General features: G+C 42.1%; 1 long non-coding RNA gene and 1 pseudogene across 2 annotated transcripts in view; both read right to left on the reverse strand.

Moving 5' to 3' along the window:
• Nucleotides 1–13,445, reverse strand: part of LOC149977452 (uncharacterized) — a 1,012,103-nt gene that overhangs the window by 366,910 nt on the left and 631,748 nt on the right. The gene's annotated exons all lie outside the window — the stretch shown is intronic.
• LOC110490722 (outer dynein arm-docking complex subunit 2-like) overlaps nt 1–13,445 on the reverse strand; it is a 33,172-nt pseudogene that overhangs the window by 1,214 nt on the left and 18,513 nt on the right. Inside the window, exons 10-11 of the transcript XR_016486916.1 lie at nt 1,558–1,708; nt 960–1,138 (exon numbers count right to left, since the gene is read on the reverse strand). The product of XR_016486916.1 is annotated as an outer dynein arm-docking complex subunit 2-like (transcript). The remainder of the gene's footprint in view (nt 1–959; nt 1,139–1,557; nt 1,709–13,445) is intronic.

The raw sequence follows: 13,445 nt of genomic DNA on the forward strand, positions 1-13,445 counted from the left end.
ATTACCGTGGGGTCTGAAAGAATAAAAAAAGAGACTCAGCATGTGGAAAAACAGCAGGTCTACGTGTTGATGTTACGATGTTGAAATGCCAGAGTGCCCCTTTATGACTGTCAGCCTGTGTGTCAGGGCTGTGTTAATCCATAGTTCCTGCACGGCCACTGACACAGAGCAGGCAGAGAGCTATTACACATGTTATGCAGTTTAAAGGTGGTCTCAGTCTGTAGTTTAGCGTGAAGTTAATCTCTCCTCTGCAAATGACTGCAATGAGCACATCCGATTTGGTAATTGACATAAATATACAAGGCCCACAGGCTTTAATCACAGGTCGCTCTGTCAATAAACATCAACTCAGGTCTGAGGATGTCAAAGGACATTCTATCTGTTTCCCCCTGACTGACTTTGATGTTTGTCACATGAGACCAAGGAAAGGGGGAATGGAGGGTGGGGACTATCAGGGAACTTAGTGTATGGAAACTCGAGGGAGCTAGAAGAGCCAGTACTGTGAGGAGTTTGGTTGGGCTGTGCTGTGTGTTGGTGTGTAGTGGAGGAGTAATTCTGTGATGTGTGTTGGTGTGTGGTGGAGGAGTAATTCTGTGCTGTGTGTTGGTGTGTGGTGGAGGAGTAATTCTGTGATGTGCGCTGTTCTGTAGTGAGGGAGTTATTCTGTGTAGTGCCGTGCCATGTTGGCCTATGTTGTGCAAGTTTGCGCTTTGCTGTGCTACAGTACAGTATGTGATTCCAAATTGGCTCTGTCGTGGGTTAGTTAAAGCGTGCTGCTGGCAACAGCAGCAGGGCTGTGGGTTCAATTCCCGCATGGGTCACACATACATATATATTTATGTGTCACTGTCAATGCCGACAGTTGTGCAAGTCTCTTTGGATGAAAGCGTCTAAATGGCATTATTATCATGTTCCCTTGTGCAAGGCTATGCTTTGCAGTACAGTATGTATTTTACAACCATACTCACCAGTCTCTTGATTCCTCCGTGCTGTCTGACTGTCCTCCTGGCCCGTCGGAACTTGGCCATGTTGACAATGGCGTCTGCGGCCAGATATTTCAGGTCATTGTCTGGGGAGTCAGCATAAGCCCGGCGGATCTGACTGCTACGACTGATCTCCTTCAGAATCTTCAGAGAACCTAAATCTAAATCAAACACACAGATGATGAGTCAACAAAGCATATCTCTTTCAATCAAGAAAACATATTTGGGGCCTATATTAAGAAGAACTGTGAAGCCAATGGAAACGACATGAGGTACATCTGTCAACAGGAGCACAAATAAAGAGAATTGTGTAAACCCCCAAAACGTGCCACAGTTTCTGAAGAGTTTCAACATAAAGGCATGCTGTATAAAAAAAGCACCCACGCATCTCATTAGGTCTATTAGAGTCGAATTGATATCCTGTGTCCTTAAAGGCACCGGGCCTGTCTGCTCAGGCCTACAGTCAGTATACTCTTTGTATCTGAAACACTAGGCTGGCACACACAGCACAGCTCTGTTCCCCCCGCCGAGCAACCAGGTCCGCTTGGCAGGGAGCAGGGACTGGGAGGGCTACTCACTTTGCATTTGATTTCTTCTGTATCCAGCAAGTTAATGAGGACTTCAAGGCCACCTACATCCCGGATGGCCAGTTGGCACGTCTGCTGGGCTAAATGAAAGTCCCTCATGGAGCACAGAGCAATCACAGTGGCCGTCTGGTTGCCTCCCTGAAATAATAATGAAAACAAGGCACCAATGAATGAATGAAACCGCAGACAGAGAAAATAAGAATTAAAGAGACATTTAGAAAAGGGAAAACACAGTGTCTCCCCTCCTGCCATACTTTTCTCCCCCTGTCTTTTTTTCCTGACTCTCACTGGCTTTAACCATGCCTGGTGTGGCTGTGTTGTTTGCCACAGTTTGGTGCTTTGTGACACTGAACACTGGTAGAGATAAACTATCCGATACAGAATGGCACTCTGACCACTAAGCTGCCTGCAGTCAGACAACCATAGACAATGACCTAAGTTAGAGATTAAAGAGAAAAATGAGCATCGAAATGATGAACATAATAATGAGTAAGCACTTCAAAAGACTCTGTTTTGACAGTTGCTATACACACACACAATAACTCAAGGCTTGTTTCTAACCAATTAGCTACTTAGTAACTACTACTAAGCAAACAAGTGGTTTGTGGGTAGAAAATATTTTCTTTGATTTCACTAGAAGTGCCTCAATATATGGGCAGATGTCGGTTTATTGCTTCTTAGGTGCAACATACAAAACAATGTAAAAATGTAAAACCGGTGACTAGGGGTCATTCTCCTGCCATTCTCGGTTACTTTTTAGTCTGCATTGTGTTTTTTCGTTGCAGTGTATTGTGTTTTCATAGTCAAGTTTCAAGTTTGAAATGTCACGTGCACAAGTACAGTGATGATTTTTTTTTCTTGCAAGCCCTAAACCCAACAATGCAGTAATCAATCAATAAACAAATGAGAAATAAAAAGAAGAAATAAGAAGAATACAAAAAAAAGAAGATACTGTATATACATGATCCGTTCCAATATTTGCAATATTTGTAAGGGGCCAAGATGACTAGGCAACAGGGTGTATGATGAACAGAGTGTGTAAGAGCAGTGTAAATGATGATTGAATGTGAGTGTGCGTGTGTGTAGAGTGACTAGAGTCAGTATACGTGTGTGTGCATGTTATGCGTGTGTGTAGAGTGACTAGAGTCAGTATACGTGTGTGTGCATGTTATGCGTGTGTGTAGAGTGGCTAGAGTCAGTATACGTGTGTGTGCATGTTATGCGTGTGTGTTGGAGTGCCAGTGTGCGGCAGTTTGTAGAGTGCTTAGAGTGTACATAAAAATGAAGAGTCAACTCAGTCTGTGTATCCATTTTGTTAGCTATTTAGCAGTCTTATAGCTTGGGGATAGAAGCTGTTAAGGAGCCTGTTGGTGTCAGAATTGATGCACAGGTACTGCTTCCTATGTGTGCAGAGAGAACAGCCCATGGCTTGGGCGGCTGGAGTCTTTGACGATTTTCCAGGCCTTCCTTGCACACCACCTGGTATAGAGGTCCTGGATGGCAGGGAACTTGGCCCCAGTGATGTACGGGGCTGTCCCCACCACTCTCTGTAGCGCCATGCGATCGAGGGCAGTGCAGTTGCCATACCACGCAGTGATGCAGCCAGTCAAGATGCTCTCAATGGTGCAGCTGTAGAACTTTCTGAGGGCCCATGCCAAACTTTTTCAACCTCCTGAGGGGGAAGAGGCGCTGTCGTGCCTTCTTCATGACGGTGCGCATGTGTGTGGACCATTTTAAGTTCTTAGTGATTTGGAAACCGAGGAACTTGAAGTTGCAGTGTATCTTTTGTGAAATGTGAAATGGTTTAGATCAGGATGAGACAAAAGCATCTGACGGCAGATAGAAACAGAAATTCCACACAGTAGGTAGAAAATACAGCAGTAAGCTGATGCAATACGGGATGTGTTACATGACTTTGAAATGTGACACGACATCTTGAAGTCAAAATCTCCTGGCAATTGAACAATTCGAATCTTATTGTTTCATTTTTTTCAATTTTTTCAAAATGTTTTCTTCCTGTTCTCGTTTTAAATTAACCACAGATAAACCTAGAAAAAACAGCAAGTTGCTTTTATTAGTTGCACACTTTATTAGTTGCACATCTCAGCCTCAGGACCATCCCAAACAGATGACTCTACCGACACAGAGGAGACTCGAACGTCTTACGTAATGAACGTATCAATGTGAGAGAGAAGAGTTCTTCAAAGGGAATATCTAGAACATGTTTTAACTATAAATGACATAGTATGTTCCATGCAGTTCATGTTTTGGGGGTACAGTCATAGCAGAATGTACTGTATCAGGGTTGACTGTGATATGAAGCAGTTGTTTGATCAAATCGTTCACCCCACAAAAAGAGGTAGCCTGACACACTGTTGGGAGTGGGATAACTGGCACATGTGTTCCCCATATTATGATGTTGGCCTAAATGTGAACCATTGGTCTCGTAACAGCAGTGGATCTCCTGCTTCTTTTTTCTCTCCTCCACCACTTCTCACTCTTCAAAGGATTCAGTGGGGCTAGGATCATACCTTTCAAAAACAAAACTCTACGTTTAGAACTGATACCACAGAGAAAACATCATATGCTTCCATTTTTGTTAGCTTACGTCTGGAACTATTGTAGACATTCTTTAAAACATTGACAACATCTGACAATCTTTTATGATGGACTGTCCTCCAGCTAGCATGATAGGGGCAGATGCGCAGCCAGAGGGGGCAGCCTACAACTCAACCACTATATGTCTGACTACGTCCCAAATTGCACCCTATTCCTTAAATAGAACACTACTTTTGACCAGAGCCCTATGTGGGGAATAGGGAATGTGGGGAATAAAGGAATAGGATGCAATTTGGGAAGCAACCTTTGTCTGCATCTAAACACTACAGATTATGAAAGACACATTGGAAAAAACTGTAAACACAACTAATGACTGGGGTTTACATAACATGATGAGACAACATTTGTATACAGTATTTATGTGACTTTTGTGATTCACCACAGACAACAATACTGCATAGGTTTACTGCAGAGGGCAGGCTAATATGTGTTTTGTTTAGAGTAGTTTAAACCCAGGTGAACTGTAACGCTCGTCGTGGGTGGAAGAAGAGGAGGACCAATGTACAGCTTGGTAAGTGTCCATATTGTTTTAATAAGAATACTGAACACTGAACAAAAACCATAAAACGACAAAACGAACAGTGACGCAAAACACAGAACAGAAAAGAATCACCCACACCACACAGGTGGGAAAAGGCTACCTAAGTATGATTCTCAATCAGAGAGAACGAACGACACCTGCCTCTGATTGAGAACCATACCAGGCCAAACACAAAACCACAACATAGAAAAAAGAACATAGACTACCCACCCAACTCACGCCCTGACCAAACTGAAACAAAGACATAACAAAAGAACTAAGGTCAGAACGTGACATGAGCACCTTTTTCTTATGACCCGTTCTGCTCCGTAAACCCACTGCTGAAAACACTGAGGGACCCACTGCTGAAAACACTGAGGGACCCACTGCTGAAAACAATGAGGGACCCACTGCTGAAAACATTTCGCTACCAGCTGGATTTGGCAATAACAATAGCAATTTCTAAATGTCTTCACAAATTACATCCAGAGGAAAAATATCTTTAAATATCGCACATTACAAAGCTGTGAAAGAATGCAGGAGATTCATAAACTCTCATGATCTGATAAATGTAGTCACTTACCAATATATAAAACAAGCATTTATTATGGTCCTTTAATCCAGACACATACATTACAAACAGAGCAAGTGCACAAATCTAAATATACAATACCAGTCAAAAGTTTGGACACACTTACTCATTCAAGGGTTTTTCTTTATTTTTACAATTTGTAAAAAAAAAAAAAAAATGTAGAATAATAGTGAAGACATCAAACTATGAAACAACACATATGGAATAATTTAGTAACCAAAAAGTGTTAAAAAAAGTATTCTTCAAAGTAGCCACCCTTTGCCTTGATGACAGCTGTGCAGAGTCTTGGTATTCTCTCAACCAGCTTCATGAGATAGTCACCTGGAATGCATTTCAATTAATAGGTATGCCTTGTTAGAAGTTCATTTGTGGAATTTCTTTCCTTCTTATTAATGTGTTTGAGGCAATCAGTTGTGTTGTGACAATGTAGGGGTGGTATACAGATGATAGCCCTATTTGGTAAAAGACCAAGTCCATATTATGGCAAGAACAGCTCAAATAAGCAAAGAAAAAGGACAGTCCACCATTACTTTAAGACATAAAGGTCAGTCAATGCGGATTATTTCAAGAACTTTTAAAGTTTCTTTAAGTGCAGTCGCAACAACCATCAAGTGGTATAATGAAACTGGCTCTCATGAAGTCCGCCACAGGAAAGAAAGACCCAGAGTCACCTCTGCTGCAGAGGATAAGTTCATTAGAGTTACCAGCCTCAGAAATTGCAGCCCAAATAAATGCTTCACAGAGTTCAAGAAACATCAACTGTTCAGAGGAGACTGCGTGAATCAGGCCTTCATGGTCAAATTTCTGCAAAGAAACCACTACTAAAGGACACCAATAAGAGACTTGCTTGGGCCAAGAAACACAAGCAATTAGACTGGTGGAAATCTGACCTTTGGTCTGATGAGTACAAATTTGAGATTTTTGGTTCCAACCGCCTTGTCTTTGTGAGACGCAGAGTAGGTGAACGGGTGATCTCCACATGTGTGGTTCCCACTGTGAAGCATGGAGGAGGAGATATGATGGTGTGGGGGTGCTTTGCTGGTGACACTGTCTGTGATTTATTTAGAATTCAAGGCGCACTTACTCAGCATGGCTACCACAGCCTTCCGAAGCGATACGTCATCCCATCTGGTTTGCTCTTATCATTTGTTTTTCAACAGGACAATGACCCAAAACACACCTACAGGCTGTGTAAGGGCTTTTTGACCAAGAAGGAGAGTGATGGAGTGCTACATCAGATGAACTGGCGTCCACAATCACCCAACCTCAACCCAATTGAGATGGTTAGGGATGAGTTGGACCGCAGAGTGAAAGAAAAGCAGCCAAAGTCCTCAGAATATGTGGGAACTCCTTCAAGACTGTTGGAAAAGTATTCCAGGTAAAGCTGGTTGAGAGAATGCCAAGAGTGTGCAAAACTGTGGCTACTTTGAAGAATCTGAAATCTGAAATATATATTTTGATTGGTTTAACACTTTTTTGGTAACTACATGATTCCATATGCGTTGTTTCATAGTTTTGATGTCTTCACTATTATTCTACAATGTGGAAAATGGTAAAAATAAAGAAAAACCCTTGAATGAATAGGTGTCTCCAGGCTTTTGACTGGTATTGTACATACTGTATGTTTTATTGTCACATACACTGGATAGATGCTGTGAAATGTGTTGTTTTACAGGGTCAGCCGAAGTAGTATCCCACCCCTGGAGTAAATTAGGGTTCCTCAAGAGCACACTAAGCACTAAGAAGTGCCCTGGGAAGCAGACATCACACAGAGGGAATTTACGTGTTAAGGTCGCTATGGAATTCACACCAGACACACAGGGCGGATGATCATCATTAATCAGCAACTCAATAGTAATTCCTCAGGTAAATGAGGAAGACCATTGTATAAAAAATGTTATCTACCTATCCAATAAGATTATGGAATCAACAACTGATTTACGCAATAAAACACAATAAGAGATCAAATTTAATGTAATTGTTCAGACCTCCTCACCACCAAAAAACTGAAATCTGGCAGAAACCTTCACTGCTTGATATAACTCTTCCAAACAGCAAGGTAATAACATGGGCATGGGTGTGTGCGTGTGCGTGTGCATGTGTATGTGTGTGTGCCCCAACAGAGCTGGATCTATGACAGATGGATCTATGACAGATGGAATGAAGCCACAGTCTGTGTTTCTAGTGTCTGTGTTCCTCGACCTCGGTCGGTGTAAGATAGAAGCAACCAGCTTGGCAGTGTCCGCTTCCTGGAGAGTGCATGTGATTTTTACTCTTCTGCCGTTTCTGGAGCAGACTAGCTATGTAGGGTACAGATTAAGAAGAAAAAAGACAGAGGCTTCTGCCAAGTCCATTATGGGTAACGAATAGGGAAAGAATGATTGGTGGTTCTCTCTTACTTCATATTGGACATAGGATCTTCTATAAAATAAAATGTTGAGCATATGACTGGCCTTGTAGCAGCTAGCGAAATAATACAGTTTGTGTCAGGCTTCCAAATGTTTTGTGGTATTTTGTGTCACTAAAAAGTTGTTTCACTTAAAAAGTATGGAAACATGTACAGATGTTCTGTAAAACATTCTCTAGACATAAGTTACAGCATTCATAGTGGAAATTACTTAGTCTGGTGGAAGAGTAGGCCACTTAATTTCTTAGTTTCCAAAATAATTGTTCAAACTTATATGTGTTGTATTTATATTTAGCCTTTTAGTCTAAGGCTTCCAATCAAAAGTTAAAAATGTTTCTGGTGCTTAATAACCTTTTTCTGAGAAAGGTTTTTATAACATGTTAACAGAGCTGAATACTCAGTTCAAAGCTGTGAAACACCTAATTCATTAGAAATATCATTCACTCGTAGAAGTTAAGTTAATGTGAGGGTAGTGACTGACCCTGGCTCCTTTGCTGGGCAGGAGAACATGAGGTAGTTAGGAAAAGTGTTCTCCTGAGAGAACGTGGGGCCTGTATTTCCGCTACTGACCAGCAGAGGGTGGACAACCTCAACCATGGTTACACAAAGTGCCATCGTGGATGGACGTGGGACCCCGCTCAATACCCGGGTGATTCTATTATGACGCCTACTTACATCACCATCTTACATTTTACTTGGAAATTAATATATTGTTTAAATTATAAAAAAGGATGTACACCTCATCTATCAAGTCAAATCAAATTGTATTTGTCACATGAGCCAAATACAGCAGGAAATGCTTACAGTGAAATGCTTACTTAACCAACAATGCAGTTAGGAAAATACCCCCCCCCCCCCCAAAAAAAAAAAAAAAAACAGAGATAAGAATATCAAATAATTAAAGAGCTGTAGTAAATAAGAATAGCTGGGCTATATAGAGGGGGTACCGGTACAGAGTCAATGTGCGGGGGAACCGGTGTCGAGGTAATTGACGTAATATGTACATGTAGGTAGAGTAAAAGTGGCTATGTATAGATAATAAACAGAGTAGCAGCAGCGTAAAATAGGGGGCAATGCATTATTCTGGGTAGCCTGATTAGCTGTTCAGGAGTCTTATGGCTTGAGGTTAAAAAGATGTTCAGAAGCCTCATGGCCCTAGACTTGGTGCTCCAGTACCGCTTGCCATGCGGTAGCAGAGAGAACAGCATATGACTAGGGTGGCTGGAGTCTTTGACAATTTTTAGGGCCTTCCTCTAACACCGCCTGGTATAGAGGTCCTGGATGGCAGGAAGCTTGGCCCGGTGATGTACTGGGCCGTTTGCATAACCCTCTTTAGTGCCTTGTGGTTGGAGGCTGAGCAGTTGCCATACCAGGCAGTGATGCAACCCGTCAGGATGCTCTCGATGGTGCAGCTGTAAAGCCTTTTGAGGATCTGAGGACCCATGACAAATATTGTCAATCTACTGAGGGGGAATAGGTTTTGTCCTGCCCTCTTCACGACTGTCTTGGTGTGCTTGGACCATGTTAGTTTGTTGGTGATGTGGACGCCAAGGAACTTGAAGCCCTCAACCTGCTCTACTACGCCCCAATGATGAGAATGGGGGTGTGCTCGGTCCTCCTTTTCCTGTAGTCCACAATCATATCCTTTGTCACATTGAGGGAGAGGTTGTTGTCCTTGTACCACACGGTCAGGTCTCTGACCTCCTCACTATAGGCTGTCTCATCGTTGTCAGTGATCATCAGCAAACTTAATGATGGTGTTGGAGTTGTGCATGGCCATGCAGTCATAAGTGAACTAAGTAAGGGTATGGTTGTTACCTACCCTTACCACCTGGGGCAGGACGTCAGGAAGTCCAGGATCCAGTTGCAGAGGGAGGTATTAATCCCAGGGTCCTTAGCTTAATGATGAGCTTTGGAGGCAATATTGTGTTGAACGCTGAGCTGTAGTCAATGAATAGAATTGTCACATAGGTGTTCCTTTTGTCCAGGTGTGAAATGGCAGTGTGGAGTGCAATAGAGATTGCATCATCTGTGGATCTGTTGGTGCGGTATGCAATTTGGAGTGGGACTAAGTTTCTGGGATAATGGTGTTGATGTGAGCCATGATCAGCCTTTCAGAGAATTTCATAGCTACAGACGTGAGTGCCACGGGTCGGTAGTCATTTAGGCAGGTTACCTTAGTGTTCTTGGGCACAGGGACTATGGTGGTCTGCTTGAAACATGTTGGTATTACAGACTCAGACAGGGAGAGGTTGAAAATGTCAGTGAAGACACTTGCCAGTTGGTTAGCGCATGCTCGGAGTACACATCCTGGTAATTAGTCTGGCCATGCGGCCTTGTGAATGTTAACCTGTTTAAATGTCTTACTCACAACAGCTGCGGAGAGTGTGACCACGTATTTGTCCAGAACAGCTGATGCTCTCATGCATGTTTCAGTGTTACTTGCCTCGAAGCGAGCATAGAAGTTACTTAGCTCGTCTGGAAGGCTCGTGTCACTGGGCAGCTCTCGGCTGTGGTTCCCTTTGTAGTTTGTAATAGTTTGCAAGCCCTGCCCCACCCGACAAGCATTGGAGCTGGTGTAATACGGAGGGCATAGTGGGATTTCTTATAAGCTTCCGGGTTAGAGTCCTGCTCCTTGAAAGCGGCAGCTCTACCCTTTAGCTCAGAGCGAATGTTGCCTGTAATCCATGGCTTCTAGTTGGGGTATGTACATACAGTCACTGTGGGGACGACGTCCTCAATGCACTTATTGATAAACCCAGTGACTGATGTGGTGTACTCCTCAGTGCCATCGGAAGAATCCCGGAACATATTCCAGGCTGTGTTAACAAAACAGTCCTGTAGTTTAACATCTGCTTCATCTGACCACTTTTTTATAGATCAAGTCATTGGTGCTTCTTGCTTTAATTTTAGCTTGTAAGCAGGAATCAGTAAGATAGAATTATGGTCAGATTTGCCAAATGGAGGGCGAGGGAGGGCTTTGTACTCTGTGAGAGCTGTGTACTTTGAGAGCTTGAGCGCTGTGTGTGGAGTAAAGTTGGTCTCAAAAAATGTTCCCTCCGGTTGCACATTTAACATGCTGATAGAAATTGGTAAAACTGATTTAAACCTCTTAGGGCTATGGGGCAGTGTTCTGAAGTTCGGATGACTGACGTGCCCAAAGTAAACTGCCTGTTACTCAGGCCCAGAAGCTAGGATATGCATATAATTGGTAGCATTGGATAGAAACACTCTGAAGTTTCTACAACTGTTAAACTAATGTCTGTGAGTATTACATAACTGATATGGCAGGTGAAAACCAGAGGAAAATCCTTTCAGATTTTTTTTTTTAGGTCACAGATCATTTCAATGCTAGCCTATGGGATATACAATTAAAAAGGACCCAGATTACAGCTCCTATGGCTTCCACTAGAGGTCAGTCTTTAGAAAGGGTTTCAGGCTTGTTTCTTGAAAAATGAACAAATAGTTGTAGTTTTTCCAAGGTGTCACTCATTAGAAAAGTAGTCTTGTTGAGCGTGTTAATGAGGTGCGCGCTCTTTGTTATTTATCTTCCCTATTGAACATACTATTCTCAGTCTTAAATTGTATAGTTTATTTAGATATTAGAGTGCCCAAGGATTAATTAGAAACATTGTTTGACTTGTTTGGACAAACTTTACCAGTAACGTTTTGGATTTGTTTTTATGCATATTGAACGAGTGGATTACTGAAATCAAAGGCGCCAACTAAACAGACTTTTTTGGATATAAAGGACTTTATTGAACAAAACGACCATTCATTGTGTAGCTGGGACCCTTGGGATTGCAAACAGAGGAGGATCTTCAAAGATAAGTGATTTATTTAATCGCTATTTGTGATTTTTGTGACGCCTGTGCTGGTTTGAAAAAGTATTTTGATGTGGGGCACTGTCCTCAGATAACAAGAAGTTAAGCTTTTAAATGATGTAGGTGTCACGTTCGTCGTATGGAGTAGACCAAAGCGCAGCGTGGTTAGAATACATTCTTCTTTATTAATGAAGAACACGAAGAACACTTAAACAAAAACAACAAAACGAATAAGATGAACGTGACCACTATTTAAACAATGTGCTAACGTGCAACATAACATAGACAATAACCCACGAAATACCCAAAGAAGATGGCTGCCTAAATATGGTTCCCAATCAGAGACAACGATAAACACCTGCCTCTAATTGAGAACCAATCTAGACAACCATAGACCAACATAAACACCTAGATGAAATCAACCCCATAAATCTACAAAAAACCCTAGACAGTACAAACACCCTAGAATAAGACAAAAACACACATATCACCCATGTCACACCCTGACCTAACCAAAATAATAAAAAAACCAAAGAATACTAAGGTCAGGGGGTGACAGTAGGACACTTGTATGTTCATGAATGTTTAATATTACTATTTTGTCATTTGAATTTGGCGTGCTCCAACTCTACCGGATGTTGTCGATTTTGATCCCGGTAACAGGATCGGATCCCTAAGAGGTGATTTAAGTTTCCCTGCATTAAAGTCACCCCCGGCCACTAGGAGCGCCGCCTCTGGGTGAACATTTTCCTGTTTGCTTATGGCAGTATACAGCTCATTGAGTGCGGTTTTAGTGCCAGCATCGGTCTATGGTGGTATGTACTGTAGACAGCTATGAAAAATACAGATGAAAACTCTCTAGGTAGATAGTGTGGTCTATAGCTTATCATGAGATACTGTACATCAGGCAAGCAAAACCTTGAGTCTTCCTTAGATATCGTGCACCAGCTGTTGTTTACATATATGCATAGGCCCCCGCCCCTAGTCTTACCAGAGGCTGGTGTTCTATCCTGCCGATAGAGTGTATAACCCGCCAGCTGTATGTTCTTAATGTCGTCGTTCAGCCACAACTCGGTGAAACATAAGATATTATAGTTTTCAATGTCCCGTTGGTAGGATATACATGCTTTCATTTTGTCCCATTTATTTTCCAGCGATTGAATGTTAGCTAGCAGGACAGAAGGCAAAGGCAGATTAGCCACTCGTCACCTGATCCTCACAAGGCACCCTGATCTTTTTCAGCAAATTCTCAGTTTCCTCCTCCAGTGAATGACGGGGATCTGGGCCTGGTCAGGTCCCTTCCCTCCTACTCATTGAAGAAAAACTCTTTGTCTAATCTGAGGTGAGTAATCACAGTTCTGATGTCCAGAAGCTCTTTTCGGTCATAAGAGATGGTCGCGGCAACATTATGTATAAAACAAGTTACGAACAATGCAAAAACACTAACAAAATAGCATGGTTTGTTAAGAGCCGATAAGACGGCAGCCTTACCCTCTGGCGCCATCATTGTCAATTGATATTGAAAGGGTTACTTTACCTCAGGACATAAAACAATCTCATCATTATATGATTATATAAACTAAGGACATATCCTCATGCTTATATATACAAATATATGTGGCACAAATCTATTAGGCACAAATAAGGGATCATCTAATGTGTTATTATGTGGCAGTTAAATTAAGAAGCCACCTGAAGCCATGCAATAAAAATGACCACATTCTAGGTAAACACTTACACAGTACACAACCTTTGAGTGTGGTTTGGTAAGTAATAAACTTGTTAACAATGTTGGCACCTATATATAAATAGTTTTTTCACATAAGCCACTTGCAATCACCAGCAACACTTTATCAAAAACAGCAGAGCACAAAGTAGGGTAATTGGTAGCAGCTACGCTGAAAGCATACTGT

This window comes from Oncorhynchus mykiss, chromosome 15 (assembly GCF_057628025.1).
Source record: "Oncorhynchus mykiss isolate SJ-2025 chromosome 15, ASM5762802v1, whole genome shotgun sequence".
Taxonomy (NCBI): domain Eukaryota; kingdom Metazoa; phylum Chordata; class Actinopteri; order Salmoniformes; family Salmonidae; genus Oncorhynchus; species Oncorhynchus mykiss.